Consider the following 15,982-nt stretch of genomic DNA (forward strand, 5'->3'; position numbering starts at 1 on the left):
AAGTAAATAGCAAGCTGGACAGAAAAAACAGAAAACAAACTAGAAGCACTTATCTAGCAGAGCAGCAGGCCCAAGGAAAGATGCAGTAGCTCAGATCCAACACTGGAACATTGACAAGGAGCAAGGAAGACAGACTCAGGTGGAGCTAAATAGCAAGGCAGCCAACGAGCTCACCAAAACACCTGAGGGAGGAAGCCCAGAGACTGCAATACCACTTGTGACCACAGAAGTAAACTCAGCCACAGAATTCACAACAAATCTGTACTTTAAAATTCATCCAAGCTGCCAGTGATACTCCTGTTTCTCCAGAATTTCTTGCTGCCACTTACAATAAAAAATCTTTTCTGAGCCGGTTAAAATCCCTTCCATATTCCTCAATAATACTGCTCCTATCTTCAATCTGTCCACAGTGAGGTGTAGCAGTAAGAATAATGTATGACATGCATCTAGTCAGGGGTTATTACCTTATAAATTCTAAGCCTTGCTGTTTTTTTCCATGGATTCATTGACCAATTCATGTTTTTTACTGTAATCTGTACTCTGAAATTCATCCAAGCTGCCAGTGTCACTTGCATTCCTCCAGACTTTGTTGCTGCCATGTACAATAAAAAAAAATCTTCTCAGGGCCAGTTCAAATCCCTTCTATATTCTACAATAATATCTCTCTTTTCTGCAATTCATCTACTGTGATGTGTGGCAGTAGGTATAGCGTATAACAGGCATCTAGTCAGGGATTATTGCCTCATAAATGCTAAACCTTGCTGTTGCTTTTTCCATGTGCTCTTTGACCAATTCATGTTTTTATGGCAATTGGTACTCTGAAATTCATTCAAGCTGCCATTGTTAACTGTGTTCCTTCAGACTTTGTTGCTGCAACATACTAGAAAAGATCTTTTCTGGGCCAATTAAAATCTCTCCTATATTCTACAATAATACTACTCTTATCTGCAATTCATCAAAGGTGAAGTGTGGCAGTAGGAATGGCATATGACAGGCATCTAGTCAGGAATTATTGACTTTAAATTCTAAGCCTTGCTGCTGTGTTTTTTGACTGAATCAACTGATTCATGTTTTTTATGGCGTTCTGTACACAGAAATTCATAAGACAGGCAAAATTAACTCATTTAATGTGTCTATTGACAGTTTCTCTCTAGCATCTGTACGTAAGAGGTAGTGGTGGGAGACTTTAGGCTACTGGAGCTGGAATTACCACTTCTGAACTCTTCAGTGGTTTGTTTTCATCTATTTCTGGCTGCTTCTTGAAGTCTGTTTGGGATCATTGTCCTGTTGGAAGAGACATGACCTACTACGATGCAAACGCAGCTTTGTGACCTCAGGCACTACATTGTGACCCAAAATCCTTTGGGAATCTTCACAACTCAAGGTGTTAAGGGGAGAATGTATGGCATATGAAGATATACTTAAATCAAACCAATATGGACGCTTTGCTTAACATTAGACTTGTGTAGCTTTAAGGTTTTCTGATTCACTGTCACAAGACTAAATTCTGTTGATTACTCTGTACCAGGATGTACCAAGATCCGTGTAAAGTCTTATTGAGAGTAAATGTATCTGCACGAAGGTGAATTGATCCCCAATAAACCAAAGATAAGTAGAATGCGTGCATAGACAGATGTCAGCTTGACCCAAAGGCGCCATTAGGGCGATAACGGTACAGAAATGGATTAAAAGTAATAATCATTAGAATTATGGTACTATAGTAATAAAGATAATAACATAGAACATGTAAGATCAAAAGAGTTTTCTGATAAGTATTAAGTTGGAAAAACCCATGATGTAATGTGATGAGACTGCCCAATTTTTCCATAAAAGAGCGGTCCGACGAATAAAGAACCAGAAGTCTTTGAGAGACAATTGCTTGCATTTGTGTCCTGATTTCTCCGGCCGTAATACTTCACATCCAATTTGGCAGCAGACAACTAAGATGAGAACATACGCATCCCGTGTGCCCTAACATTTTGGCGCCCAATGTGGGGCTAGGACGAGAGTTCGAACCTGACCAGCCGCGAAGAAGACCTCCAATCTTGGACCGGACCACTCGAGGGTGGAGAAGTGCACCTACTACTAGGTAAGAAAATCATTCATCTTACCTATAAGCCTCCAGTATTTCCGTGCCGAGATAAAGGTCAGTCGGCTGTCAGACTCGGACATAGTGACCGTTCTGACAAGTCCTAGCACCAAAAACCCACCCTGGTCACGATTTCCTTAATTGTCTGCCTTATCTGTTTTTGCTTTTGCCTCTCTGCTTTGCTGTTTTGTTGGTTTGCATATGTGGTACTACCTCAGCCAGCCTGACAAAGATAGGGAGACGTACTGAGCAATTTCACTGTCACTCTGGTTCCGGTCCTGCTCTCAGCTTGACCGATGGTCGCAGAAGTCTGAACTGTGTCTCTCCCAGTGGGCAAGTGGGAGTAGCTGATTGATTACTCTGAGTGATTTTACAACCTCTAAGAGGTTGGTGACTTCTTGCGGATGCCCACCGGAGATCACCTGGCTATGGTGATGATGTTTTGGCTGCAGCGTAAGTTCATAGGTTTTATTCTATAAGGGTGGAAGGGTAATTACAATTACTGTATTGATGTGACTGAGTGATTGCTCTCTCCCTGTTTACCTAAAGTGTGTTCTGCCCAGGTATAGACTTTTTATCTCTACAGATCAGGCTGGCATATAGATTGATAAATTGTGAAGTGTTTTGTTGTCAGGGATTCACAGTATCTGACATCAGTGCTAGTTTAAGCTGTCTTTTGTCTGTTTGTATGGTATATGGTTTGCCGGCAGGAGGCGTACTAACATATGGTTAAAGTTTTGAATTCATTCTGTATATATATGTTGTGAGATTAGAGAATTAGTTAACCGGTTTTGTTTTGCATACTGTAGAATTGTAAGGTTAGTTGTTAAATGTGTTCATTAAGGAAGAGAATTCCTTGAATGGTAATTGCTTTTACTTGTACAGATATCTCTGGTATTGTGAGATCCGAAGTCCATTGTCACTCTTTAGTTAATGTTTGACTAACGTCACTGCATTTTTTTGTGAGACGGTTTTTGAAATGGTTTTTTGTTAAAGTGAAAGTGTTGTGGAAGCGGATATTCTAGCAATTTATCTGGCATTTTTAGACTACGCATTTTTCTGGGTATAGAAGAATTGTTAAATACCCTGGTGGTAATTGTTAGCCAACTTCCTATATCACTGTGTTCAAAATACTAGACATCACAATATCACTGAAGACCCCTTTCCTTTGACATAAGGAGTATGTACAGCTTTCACAGTCTCACATAGCCAACTGTTCAAAACCCCGTGGGAACTTGTCTCAAGAGATAGACACACATGTCCCTCAGACGCACTAAAAATTCAGATGATAGAATGGGTGGGAGTAGTCAGTCAATACTCATAAGACAGACTCGACCCATAGGGGAGCAAGGAAAGAAAGCGCATGTTAAAAAGAACCCTCCGACCCCAAAGGGGGGAGGATTAGATAAGAAGGTATGGAAGAATGTGTTAATGAGTAGAGAGCAGGGTCCTAGGCTTAGATATCATGAAATCCTACAGGACCCTGAAGAATTTTATAAGATGGTAAAGAAAGTCAGAAGACAGGCATGGAGAGAGGAATATGACAAGGATACTGAATTTTATGCCAAACAGGCGGCTACAGAAAATGTGTCAGTTGCAACATCTGCATTACAGTCATTGATACCGCCCATGTACATTCCCGACGACTGGACATGTACCAGCTGTCAAACGCAGAATGCAGAATATCATGAGACTTGTTCTGACTGTCAGATGACCAACCCAAATAGCCCTACTTTCTATCCAACTATATATGTAGACGGAATACCTTATGCTACATCCTGTCCAGCATCCACTATAGCTCCATTAATTAATGCAGTCTATAAAAAGAATAATGAAGGAGAAGATGACATGGAGGTACATGATCAAGCAGTTCAGACTGTTAATCCACAGCATCCACCACTATATGGTGGGAGTACATCATCATCTTCTAAACCTCAAAGCTTACACTCTCGCACACAACCTACTCCACACAAGGACCCCTGGAAATACCAGGAGACAGACACTCTAGTGAGCAGCTTGCCAGACCCAGTGCAACATCCCATGCCATTTTATAAAAGGATGCATCAAATACAAAAGGCACACTCTGCCTCATGGACATATTTAGAAAGGCTCACTCAAATTGCAGCAGGACGTTCCCTTTGGCCAAGGATGCGACTAGCCCTTGAGCCTGACAACCTCCATGTAGAATGGCTTGAGTCACCTATATCCGGAGAATATTTCCTCCATAAGCTTTACGTCTGGGCTAAGAACCGCCTGCCAGCCCAGACCCCCACTCTCCAGGATGTCATGCAGGGGAAAGGAGAACCTGTGGATAGTTTCTTCCATCGATGTAATCAAAAGTTTCAGGATCTCAGATTTGAAATGCAAGTTAATCAATTAGAAGGAACTGTGATACCCACCACTACCAAGCTCCAGACCCTAATAGGGTATTGGCATACTGAATCCGTAATCTATGAAAGTACGTATACCCTTACAGTCCACAAAAATACCCGAGAGAAGCGTAATCAGGAACATTGACTTACCAGACCCAGACTTCTCACGGATGCAGTAGTGCCTTTTGTGGGGGTGGATGGTAACACACGGTACACTCCAAGAATCAGACCCCTACAGAAAGGTCTACAACCTGCAGAGTATGCTGTCTCAATTGGTTGTCTCATCCACCTACCCTGTCAGTTTTACTAGCATCAGATCTACCACCAAAAATCCAAGCCAGCATTCTGTTTCATAAGGACGAACTGTCACTTTCACAGGAGCAGTCTGCATCTGCAGAAGTGTACGGTCTCTTCACTTTACAGGACACACCTGTAGATCATGTGGACATTGAACTGATGGCATTGATCCCAGACTCACTGCGGACACGAGGCCTGGAAGAAATTTGCAGGCTCAAAGTCCAGCCTACGAAGATGGAACTGGAGTCAGGAGCCCTGCTGCCATAGAAACTGCAATGCCCACCTTCCATTTCGTAATCTGCTGCCATTATACAACAACTGGAAATATACCTGGAGCCCTGGAAGATGACACATCCCACTGCCACTCTGACTGAAGACAGGAAAGGAGCTGTCCAGCACATACCTATGGCAGCCAAGCCAACACAGCTACAGTCCTTCATTGGTCTAGTTTCCTGCCATCCTTGGAGCCTTGATGCCTCTACACATGCCTCAAGGACACTCATTTCAGTTCATCCAAGGAAACCATCGATGGGTTTGACATGCTAATCTGCACTCACATCCTCTCCTGCTCTAGGACTGCCAGACTATAACAAACTGTTCTGCCTGTTTTGTCATGGAAAAGTAAGCCATGCAACTGGAGTCCTGACACAGCTTCACAGAAGGAGACAACGCCCTCCTGGGTACTACTCTTAACCCAGTGGCCCGTGGAGTCCCAACCTGCATGAGAACCACGTTGCAACCCACCTGTACTGGACAAGGCTTCTGACATCATTATGGGTCACCAGTTGAAGATCCTGGCCCATAGCACCTGTCTGCCATAGCACCTGCTACGTCTGCAATGCCCTATTCTGCTCAACGTCACTGTCTCCAGATGTGCTGTTCATAACCCAGCTACTCTCCTACCTCTGCCAAGGGGGGAGAGGGTGAAAATCACATCTCTGACACATCAGTGGAAGAGGTAGTCGACTCTGAAATGGCTCAACGCGATTGTCTCGCTGTCATGAGACAAGAAGACCTCTGGAAGATCCTGACCTGAAGCTCTTTGTGGTTTGACCAAGGTATGCAGTCCAAGAAGGCCGTTCGCACACTGGTATAGCAGTAGTTACAGAAGAATACCTGCTGCCAGCAAAACCGCTGCCTCAACCCAAAGGCAGGACTGTGGGCCTTGACAGAAGCATGCAACAGGTTGATTCAACACACAGCCACGACCAATCTGGAGGGAAAGAGACTTCATCATGGCTAATGGAACGCCGGTCAGAGACAGCCAAAGCCATACAAGAACGAATGGAGTCCTCGTTGATGCCTGGAAGAGTTGCGGTGGTAAAAGGTGAAGACGCACACACACTGGAGACACCTCAAGGGAAGCAGTGGGCAGCAGACTAACTGAAGCAACAGCACAAGAAGCAGCAATGATACTACTTGACACAGAAACATCTCATCTGTACTCTAATATGGATCCAGAAACGGAGGGAAAATTGCTATCCCTGGAAAAAGATGTCCTAACATCCCAGAAGCAAGCATCCAAAGAAGAGAAGAAGAAGAAGAAGAAGAAGAAGAAGAAGAAAAGGGACCAAGATGGAGCCACACCGATGAAACACGCCTAAGGATGAACAAGGGAAATTGAAGGCCTCAAACAAATGACCCTACATACTTAATGCTAGACAGGAAACAGTGGAGCTATAGCATAGGGAGTTTTAGTCTTTCCCTTAGGTCTCACATACGCATGTGCACACACACACACACACTAGCTGGTCCTACAAACTCAGCACTATAGGACCCTACTAATATTCCCAGTTTAGGATTATACCTTTTCTAACTACAGTTGTCTATATGCAGACTAAGTTTATTGTTAAATAAGGCATGTGACTAAATTTGTTCTCAAGTTCAATCTATCCCAGATCCTGAGGACCTAGAAGGTGCCCACCAGATCCTGCCCGATGACTGATTCCTCATCACCAAGAGGTTCAACAGATGTACCCTCAAACCTAGAGATGACAGCCCGTACCAAGTCCTGTCTACTACCACAGCAGTCCATGGGTCCACGCTTCCCACTGCAAGGAGATGCCAGATCCAGAATCCAGTGGCGGCTGCCACTCTTCATCCGTCTGACACTTATCCTTCACCTAGTCCAAGGGGTAGCCAGTCACCAAGGGGTAGTCACTCATGAGAAGGGTATAGTGACATTTTGGTATAATATCTCCACCCCAAGAGTAACATATCAATTTGACTATTGCCTCATAGTAGAATGCCCAGGCCCCATGGCACAGTTTGACATCTGGCTAAACACACAATGCACAAAAGGTAAATTTTGGCTAAGAAGCATAGATACCAGTGGGGACACAGGGGGTACCTGATAGATTCAAAGCCAGGAACAAGACAGCAGTTGGGCTTAAACCCACCATTCCCATAAATAAGAACATACACTCGATAAACTACCTATACTACAATCAACAACGGTTTATAAAATACACTGGGGATACCATAAAGGCACATATTGACCCATTAAGTTTGCAATAACTATTCTATCTGTTTTAACTATATTAAGCCTTAATTCTCTACCTGCATAGCTACATGTCTTAAGAAAATGATGATGAGGACCATGGAAACCAAAGTGATGATGACCATACATGCTGATTTCAAAGATCCCCTAGATGAAAGAAGCTTCTATGAAAACCATGAGAGGATCCACATCCCCCGGAATACGTCTGCCTGAAGCACACTGATGAGGGAGGGACTAGGATCTGACTCCTCCTGTGCAAAGTCCGTTAGGAGGGGGTCCATCTACTAGAGATGGACTGTCTCGTCTATACGGTGAAGGTTAGTTAGTTAGATAGGCTTCAGATTAGGCGCAAAGGAGCAGATCGATAGGCTCGACGAGATCAGAGTTTTGATTTTGCATATCTCCAAAGGGGGGACTGTTAAGGGGAGAATGTATGGCATATGAAGATATACTTAAATCAAACCAATATGGATGCTTTGCTTAACATTAGACTTGTGTAGCTTTAAGGTTTTCTGATTCACTGTCACAAGACTAAATTCTGTTGATTACTCTGTACCAGGATGTACCAAGATCCGTGTAAAGTCTTATCGAGAGTAAATGTATCTGCACGAAGGTGAATTGATCCCCAATAAACCAAAGATAAGTAGAATGCGTGCATAGACAGATGTCAGCTTGACCCAAAGGCGCCATTAGGGCGATAACGGTACAGAAATGGATTAAAAGTAATAATCATTAGAATTATGGTACTATAGTAATAAAGATAATAACATAGAACATGTAAGATCAAAAGAGTTTTCTGATAAGTATTAAGTTGGAAAAACCCATGATGTAATGTGCTGAGACTGCCCAATTTTTCCATAAAAGAGCGGTCCGACGAATAAAGAACCAGAAGTCTTTGAGAGACAATTGCTTGCATTTGTGTCCTGATTTCTCCGGCCGTAATACTTCACATCCAATTTGGCAGCAGACAACTAAGATGAGAATATACGCATCCCGTGTGCCCTAACAACGGCACCCCAGGCCAGAGGCAGCAAAACAACCCCAAAATATCTTTGAACGTTCACCACATTTGACTGTAACTACTGTGTTCCTTTATTTGTATGCCGCATTCAATTTACACTAAACATTAGAATTATACGCTTTACCATCTTTGTTTCATCTGTCTACAAGACACCTGCTCGCACTCTAACAATAGAAAGAGCTGCTTGATGGTCGTCAACAAATGGTGATGGCTGGCTGGTGACCGTGAAAAAAAAAATAATTGTGGCTTTCAATATGCTTGATCATGTCTCACATACCACATGGTCAGATAAGGTACTAAAATGATAAAATTACATTTCCTGTTGAATGTTTTTTTCATCATTGAAAGCAATGTAAATGCAAAAATGCAGCAAAAACACTGCATGTGAACATAGCCCAAGATGTGGAGGAGCATTTTTTCCAGTCAAATCCATTTTATTTTTGGCTTTGTACGTTTTATTGTCAGTCCATAAAAGTGGAGTAATACTCTGACAACATTGTTCTCAGCACCGACCTGGGATACAGAGATGCTTGCAGGGGTCTTCTCCATGCTGTTCCTCTGCCATTTCAGCACTGTTTATATAGTTTTCAGCAATTTTTAGATGCCCTCCAGACCTTAAAGTAAGGTGATAATTTCAAAATAAATGAGAAGATATTATGGTTCAGTATTACTGATACACCTGATGAGAATTTAATTAAAATAAGACTTTGTTATGAAATGTAATGACTCAAAAATGCTGATAATCATACAAAAATGTCTTATTGATATTCACTGTAGGCAGCAAATGCGTGTAATTCTAGAAGAAATTGAATAGTATATGAATGTATAATTTATGCTTACACATTTTGAATATTACACAATTTGCCCAGTTGGAGATAAAATAGAGGCTGCAATAAAGGATTTTATTAACAAGATATGGACACAAGAATAACTAAGTATAGATCATTATAATGTCTCAATGACATATGCAAATTCCAAGACAGAATATAATGTTTTAAAAGTCTGTCCAGTATTACAAATTCAATATGTAAACTGTGGTTTTTCCATATTCTAGGAACTATTAAGAGGTAAAGATAGCAATAGTTTTCATGGAAATATTAAGGATAAGGAAGGTAATAGCTCTTCTGAAAAATTAGAATACTTTTAAGTTTTAGATACAGTTGAAAAAATTGGAAAAAAGTTGAGCTACAGGACAAATGCACAGGTTTTTTAAACCTTTTTTCTACCTGTTCCCTGTTTTCACAGAAAAGCGCTCAATACTGTATAATAAACATGGAGGACTGTGATGCAAGACAAAACCTATGTAGAGAAACACAAGTTGTATAAAGAATAAGCAATTTTATTATAGCACAATATTAAAAGAGCTTAAAATGGAGATGTAAACAAACCATACAAAAAATGAAAACAAGCAAACACTGGGCAGATGGATGGGTTATGTCCAAAATTATACATAAAGTAAAACACCTTGCAGAATACTCCAGTTCATATGGGATCAAATGCATGATATAATAGAAAATATAATTCTAGTGAATAAAGTGCAAGGCGCAAATAACTAAGGTGCAGAAAAGGGCATAGATTAGTTAGACAATGCTGGGGTTTGTCTCAGGTAAAAGTGTACATTATCTGTCAAGGTCAAAGTAGATAATTAGTATCATATAAAGCTGAACAGATAAGTCCAAGCAAAGAGATATATAAATACCCAGGGTGCAGAGAGATCCAGTGTGACCCCTTGATGCACGTTTCTATGATTTCTTCCATAGAAGGGGTGCACTATACATTTAGTATAACTTTTTGGTGGGAGTTACCAGAGTTACTCATGCATTTGCTCACATAAGAACTAGAGTCTATTCTGCAAGATGTTGTATTTTATGTATACTGTATATACTCCAGTATAAGGCTACGTTCACATTTGCGGTGCGTCAGGCGCAACCGCAGCGACGCATGCGCCATGCGCCCCTATATTTAACATGGGGGGGCGCATGGACATGCGTTTTGTTGCGTTTTGTGACGCATGCATTTTTGGGGCGCAAGCGTCAGGGCGCAGAGGACGCTGCTTGTTGCATTTTTTTGCGCTATAAAAATGAACGCATGCATCACAAAACGCAGTGTTTTTCTGCATTTTGCATGCGTTTTTGCATACGTTGTGCGTTGCATCGCTGACGCAGCACACAACAACGCAAATGTGAATGTAGCCTAAGCCGAGATTTTCAGCTCATTTTTTTAGGCTGAAAGTGCCCCTCTTGGCTTATACCCGAGTAATTGCCCCAGGGGTCGGTGGGAGAGGGGGAGCAGCTGGAGTCGGTGGCTGTCCCATCATAATCACCCCCTCTTGGCACGGTCTCAGCACTTCCCTGCTTCTCAGATGGTCTCTGGCATCGACAGCTCTTCCTGTGTTCAGTGGTCACGTGGTACTGCTCATTAAAGTAATGACTATGCACGCGACTCCACTCCCATAGGCATGGAGCGCATATTCATTACTTTAATGAGTGGAACCATGTGACCGCTCACCACTGGAAGGAGCTGCCGCCCTGGGACAACAAAAAAGCAGGGAAGTGCAGAGACTGAGCCAGGAGGGTGAGTATGATGGGGAGGGTGAGCCATACGATATTTACCTGTCCCCATTCCACCTCCGGGCTGTGTCTTCCGCATCCACTGGCTGTGACATTCAGGGTGCAATGACGTGGTTACTGTGCACCCTCTGCCTCAACAGTTACTGCAGAGAGATGGAAGACACAGTGGCGCGTGGCGGTGGAACGGGGACAGGTGAATATCGCAAGTGCCGAGGGCCTGAGCCAGTGGTGAAACCATCACCTGGACCCCATAACATGCCGGTGTCTCCACCTGCTAAGGGTACCGGCACTTGGCCCCCAGTGATGAGAGGTGAATATGTCAATTTTTTATCGCAGCAGCAGCATATGGGGCATATTATTCTATAAGCATCTTTTGGGGCCATCAACCTTTATGGAGTAGCATATGGAGCATATTATTCTATGGAGCATCTTATTGGGCCATCAACCTTTATCGAGCATCATACGGGGCATATTATTCTATGGAGCATCTAATAAGGCCATCAACCTTTATGGAGCAGGATATGTGGCATATTATTCAATGGGGCCATCAACCTTTATGGATCATTATATGGGGCACATTACTCTATGGAGCATATTATGGGGCCATCGACCTTTATTGAGCAGCATATGGGGCATATTATGCTATGGAGCACCTTATGGGGCCATCAACCTTTATGGAGCAGCATATGGGGCATATTATTCTAAGGAACATCTTATGGGGCCATCAAACTTTATGAAGCATTATATGGGGCATATTATTCTATGGAGCATCTTATGGGGCCATCAACCTTTATGGAGCAGCATATCGGGCATATTTTTCTATGGAGCATCTTATGGGGCCATCAACAGCTATGGAGCAGCATATGGGGCATATTTTTCTATGGAGCATCTTATTGGGCCATCAATAACCATTTGTGCAGTATTACATGGGGCACATTTTAATATGGAGCATCTTATGGGGCCATTATTAACCTTTGTGCAGCATTATACGGGGCGTATTTTGTATGGAGCATCTTATGGGGCTCCTGATTCAATATGGATATTCAAAAACATTTAACCTACTGATGTCTCAATTAATTTTACTGTTATTGGTATCTATTTTTATTTTTTAAATTTACCAGAAGCTGCTGCATTTCCCACCCTAAGCTTATACTCAAGTCAATAAGTTTTCCCAGTTTTTTTAATTAAAATTAATTAGGGGCCTCAGCTTATACTCTGGTCGGCTTATACTCGAGTATATACGGTAATTTTGGACATAACCCATCCATCTGACCAGTGTTTGCGTGTTTTCATTTTCTGTACGATTTGTTTACATCTCCAATTAAAGCTCTTTTAATTTTGTGTTATAAAAAAATTACTTATTCGTTTTTTTCTCTACGTAGGTTTTTTTTTTCTCTACATAGGCTTTTTCTATTCCCTGTTTTGTTGGCAAACAAAATGTAAAGTTAGCTATAAAAGCATTGACTGATCCCTTGCTGATCTGTTTCTGTTTTACTCTCGGTTGGAAAAACATTACAAAATAATGGTAAATCAAATCAATTCTAAACAGCATTTGCTAATAATCCAATTTTTTAATATTTCGATTTGGGCAAATCTAGCAAAATTATTGACAGTTTCCATTTTGCTGGATTCTAAGAAACCTTCCTTCTAAGGAAGGAGTTAAATAACAATAAACTTAAAATCATCTTTCCTTGACCCACCTCTTACCTGTCCTGCTGCTTGACCCTTAACTTGCTCCTCTTCGGCCTTTGTTCTTGCTCCAGGCCTTTAATTAAGAAGTCCTTCATTATACCTCGTGTCCTCACATGGGGTACGATGCACAACATTGACAACAATTATTTGATTTTCACGCCATGTGACGGGATTGGGCCTAGTGAGGAATGGTAGCACTGGAGGCCCATAACAAAAAGAAAGCAGAAAAGAGAGTTGAGAAGTCAAAGGATCTGATTGTAAGATCAGAGGAGGCAGTGGAAGAGGAATGCGGAGGGATGAGGAAAGTTATAAATATAAGATTTTTTTTAACCACCTTTGGGCAGATTTAAGCTGCACTGAATTAATTTTATGCAATTTCCCAGCTAACAGATTTTCTCTTATCCATTAACAATTAAAATAAAGTGCCCCTTAAACTAAAAAACATCTTGGAAGGTAAAATGTCCTTGTGCCTTCTTGATTTAAGTAATTTAGTATGAGGTTCATTTCCAAAGAAGACAAATATTAATGGCTGCCATTACAGTGAGATATTTATGAACCTTGCAAAGAAAGCTACATTGTTGCACAGAATTTTGTTCTCTCACAGTTACATTTCTGTTTCTTTGCCTCTGGCATGATAGCTCTAAGCCAGGGAAAAAAAAAACTATGATTTATCAAGACTGACATTTTGTACATCAGCCTTTGTAAATGTTGCACAGAAAATGTGCCCAATTTATTATGAGTCATGGGTCTCCTGTTGAATTGGATGCACTTTAAACTTCTGCACCCCACCAACAAATATTTTCCAGTCAGGTGCTGGAATAATATATGCCAGTTGTGTGGTGTCAATTATTATGATCTTATTGGCAACCACCTTTTCTGTAAATCTCCAAATACTTTTCAAACTTTTCAATAAATTGGCAAAGTTAGCCAAGACCAAAATTCAAAGTGAGTGAGCAAAAAGAGAAATTACTATCTTTTACCTTCTAAAACAGCATCAATGCATCAATTCTTTAAGCTACATTTGAGCACAGATTTTGAAAAAAGTCAGCAGCGAGTTTGTTACAGATGACTTGGAGAACTGACTAAAGATCCTCTGTGGATGTAGGCTTCTGTAAATTGCTCTGTCTCTAAATGTAATCCCAAACAGACTCAAAGATGTTGAGATCAGGCCTGTGTGGGGGACATTTATTCACTTCCAGGACTCCTTGTATGTCTTTATGCTGAATAGTTCTTAACGACATTGGCTGTATGTTTGGGGTCATGGTCCTGAACAGAATAAATTTGGAGCCAATCAGACTTCTCCATACTGGTATTGCATGATAGATAAGTATCTGCCTATATATATATTAGCATTGAGGGCACCATTAATCCTGACTAGGGATGGGCGACCCCGAACTGTAAAGTTTGGGACCCTTACCGAACACATAGTGTTCGGTCACAAGGTCCCAAACATGGGTTTCTATGGGAAACCTGTGTTACAGTTTGGGTCCAGGGCCTGTAAAAGAAAGAATAAAATTAATAATAAACATTATAAATATTATACTTACCTGTCCAGCGACGCGTCCTCCCGTTCCACTGTCTCCTGGCCGCATCTGCTTCCGTGGCAGCTCATTACCTCTCGGCCGAATTCACTGATCAGTACCTGTTTCCACACAAGCTATGTCTGATTCAGTTCCTCCCTCCAAACTGTTGTCTGAATCAGTCCCTACCTTAAGCAGTTCCCTTCCCTAAATCTACTCTGTCTGAATCTGTAGCTATCTTCAAACCTGCTGTTAGAACCAGTACCTTTCCAAAACCAACTATATGTGAATACCTGCCTTTAATCTGTTGTCGCTGTGCAACTTTAGTTATTAGTATGTACACTTGCTACTGCATTGTGAGTACCCTGTGTGAACTTGTCTGTGTCTGTCCTGTGTATACCTTTTGTTGTATTTGTCTTGTGTGAATCTGTCCTGTGTGTACTTGTCATTGTGTTAGTCCTGTGCATACCTGGTCCTATTTGTCATGTGAGAACTTGTGGTTCCCTGCTTGTCCCCATCTGTGGTTCCCTGCCAGTCAGCACTTGCGGTCCATTACCTATCCTGCCAGTGACCCAGTTCTTCCTGAAGCTGTTCCTGTTCTTCCAGTCTGGGGTGAAAGGGGCACACTATAAGCTTATTGCCCTTTGATAGCCTTTCTCCTGTACTTTAGTTTGCATTGAAGAAATGTAAAAGGAAAAAAGGAGCAGGTTACGCAGATCTTTCCTTCAAAAGATAGAGTGAAGATATTCTGTGTGCAATGAAGGGATACGATGACATTGACTATAAGTGGTACCTGGTCTTTTGGTATAAGACCCACTTTATTCTATGTACACCAGTGGCATTAAGAGTTATTTTATTACAATAAAAAGTTCTTTGATATAAAGTATAGCTCAACTTCGTTTTAACAGATTAACTTTATACTCTAAGTGCTGCTGTTCAACTACTGTCAACTTAAGAACATGACTGTGAAGAAAATGAAATGAAATATAAAATAAGAAATATAATTCAAGATTGTTTTTGTGCCTTGAAAACTTGAAACAGTTTAGCAATAAATGGCAGCTGGCAGCCTTATTTTTATGAATATTGTTATTCATTATGTATATTTCCCTCATTTCAATGGCACTGTGCATTGGAAAATACAGTGCCTTGCGAAAGTATTCAGCCCCCTGGAACTTTTCAACCTTTTCCCACATATCATGCTTCAAACATAAAGATACCAACAAGAAATGTGAAGAGCAATACGGCAACACTCACCAGTCCAGGTGTGGTTCAAATTCTTTATTGAAGCATTAAAACAAAACCGTCTTGTTCATGGCCCGGGATGGTGAAACATGAAAGGAGGTGAGCAGGATGTGACGACGGCCGTTTCGCGCCTATGTCAGTGCTTCAATGGGTCTGAGGTGCAGGGGAGTGACGTGGATATAAATAGGTGAGTGGGAGAGAAACCTCCCTCCCTTCTTGATCACGCCCCTTACTTCCGGCCCCTCCAGACGAAATACACATGTGCCAAACATAAAATACATAAAATCCGGGGACAAACCCGGAATATATACCCCGCCTTGTACAAGCTCCCTGCACACTACAAGGATCTGGTAAAAATACATCAATTTAAGGGAGAACTCACCCACTCCATGCGCAGTATGCTGAACGCACCTATCTATGACCTCTCAGACAGACCTCTTACATACTCATGTCACGGGGTTGTGCTCACACAGAAAAGGTGGTAGTCTATCAACGCATGAGTAGGAAACTACTCCCGGGGGAACAACAGGAAGATGGACATGTCAATCCTGTCATTCAAGCCAGCTGGACCCATCGCGCGCGTGCGCATGATCCACCTGGCTTCCTTTCTTAACAATAACTTATGTAAATTACCCCCTTGTGCAGGTAAGACCACCCTCTCCACCCCCACAAAACTGAG

The 15,982-nt window shown here is 41.7% G+C and overlaps 1 long non-coding RNA gene across 1 annotated transcript in view; it reads right to left on the bottom strand.

Annotated features, from left to right (window-relative positions):
* Positions 1 to 13,884, bottom strand: part of LOC138643596 (uncharacterized) — a 40,610-nt gene extending 26,726 nt beyond the window's left edge. The window contains exons 1-2 of the long non-coding RNA XR_011314202.1: positions 12,550 to 13,884; positions 8,793 to 8,893 (exon numbers count right to left, since the gene is read on the bottom strand). This is a non-coding gene — a long non-coding RNA (uncharacterized lncRNA). The remainder of the gene's footprint in view (positions 1 to 8,792; positions 8,894 to 12,549) is intronic.
* Between the last annotated feature and the right edge of the window lie 2,098 nt (positions 13,885 to 15,982).

This window comes from Ranitomeya imitator, chromosome 6, assembly GCF_032444005.1.
Source record: "Ranitomeya imitator isolate aRanImi1 chromosome 6, aRanImi1.pri, whole genome shotgun sequence".
Classification (NCBI taxonomy): domain Eukaryota; kingdom Metazoa; phylum Chordata; class Amphibia; order Anura; family Dendrobatidae; genus Ranitomeya; species Ranitomeya imitator.